The sequence below is a fragment of the Rhinolophus sinicus genome, chromosome 12, assembly GCF_057876585.1.
Source record: "Rhinolophus sinicus isolate RSI-liver-muscle chromosome 12, RSI-T2T, whole genome shotgun sequence".
NCBI lineage: Eukaryota > Metazoa > Chordata > Mammalia > Chiroptera > Rhinolophidae > Rhinolophus > Rhinolophus sinicus.
Genome location: NC_142512.1, coordinates 5,447,501 through 5,449,329, shown reverse-complemented (window position 1 = coordinate 5,449,329; position 1,829 = coordinate 5,447,501).

Below are 1,829 nucleotides of genomic sequence, written 5' to 3'. Positions count from 1 at the left end.
CCGCTCGCGGGGAGGCGGCGGGTGCCTCGTCGTGTGCCCCCTGCTCGCGTCTGGCGTTCGGGGCCCGACTCGGACGGGCGCCGTGCCGCGTCTCACCCGTCCCCACGCTGCTGGGGGCAGGTGCCGCGCGGGCGGTCGTGGCGGCCCGGGGCCGGTGAATTTCCGGCCGCTGGCTGTCTGTGAAGGGGTGTGCGGCGCGCTCACGCTACTCGTGGACGACGGCGTCTTTCGCCCTCGTGTCGTTGTGCGCGCTGTGCTCCCGCCTGAGGCCTCCGTTCGCGGAGGCCGTCGTCCGTCTCCCTCTTACCCGTACCGCAGACCCCCAACCCCAGGCGCCGGCGTCCGAGCGCTCTGGCCCGTGCCCGACGGGGCGTGTCCCGGGTCGGGGGCGATGCCCCCCTCGGTGAGAAAGCCTTCTCTAGCGATCCGAAGAGGGTGCCTTGGGGTACCGCATCCCCCAGCCGCCGCCCCTCATCTGCGCGTGTCAGTTTGGCCAGCCAAGGGGGCCCCTCCGCTCCGTGTGGCGAGGGGCCCCCGAGCGGTGCTCTCCCGGCCTACCGCGGCCCGCGCCTCCCCCCACCGAGTCGGGGGAGGGTCACGCACGGGCCCGGGCCCGGCATCCCCGGCGCGGTTTTGAGGCCGCGTTGCTGTGGGCGCGTGCGGCGCTTGACGCCGCGCGGCGAGGTGTGTGGGGCGGGGCGGCTCGGCCTCCGACGCCTCCCGCTTCTCCGCGTCGAGCGGCTCTCCGCCCGCTCCCGTCCCGAGCCGCGGCCGGTGGGCGCCGCGCGGGCACGGGTTGGGGCCGCCTCGCTCGGGGGTGTCGTTCCCCGGGGTGTGGGTTTTTCCCGAGCCGCGACCGGACGGCTGGAGAAAGAGAAAGACGGACGCCGTCGGGGGGGGTTTCCCCCTCGGCGGCGCCAAGTTCGCGCGGGGGGCCCCCGGCGGAGGGGGCCGGGCAGCGGCCAGGCTCGCGGGAGGGTGGCCGAGGCCGGTCGGCGTCCCGGGCGTCGCGGGGCCGCCCTCGTGTGTGGCGGTGGGATCCCCGTGCGTTTTCCCGGCGGCCCGCCTTGCGCCCTCGGCCCTTCCACGGGGTGCCCGGCCGCGCGCCCGCGCCCTTTCCTCGCGGGGCCTCCCGTCTTGCGCGCGGCCTCCTCGCCGCCGCTGCCGATTCACCCCTTCGCGTCCGGGAGCTTACCGAGGCCGGCCTCTCGCCGCGCGGGTGTCGCCCCCGCCCCTTACATCGGGGGCGGACGGCGGCTCCCCACGGCGGGGCGTCCCTCGGGGCCCGGTGACGCGGCGGGGTTGGGTGGGCGCGCGCGCGCGTGTGAGGCGTGGCGAGGTCGGCGGGGTCCGCGGCGGCGGCGGCGGCGGGCCCCGAGCTTCCCCGCGAGGTGCGGTGTGTCTTTGACGGGGGAGACGGAGCCAGTCGGCTCCCCGGGTGCCGCGGGACCGCCTTCGTTGCCCGGCGGTGAGACCCCGCGTGCGTTCCCGGTGGCCCGACTCGCAACCGACGCCTGCTTTCCGGCGCCCCGGAGCGCTTCGCGGGGAGCCTCGCGTCTCCGTTCCCGCCGCCGCCTCAGGGCCCCCCGGCCGCCTCCTCCGTCGCTCTCTCTTCTCCGTCGTCCGTGTTTGCCGACTCGGGGGCTCCGCGCCCCGGTGCGCATCGCCTCCCCCGGGCCCGCCGCGGCTCCCCCCTCCGTGTCCGCCGCCGCCCGCCGCCAGTCGGCGGCGTTGCGTGCGGGCGAGGGTTGCCGACGACCCCGTCTGCGCGGCCCCGCGCGGACGTGCGCGCCCGAGCGGGCGCCGGGGCCCGGCCGGCCGTCGTGGCC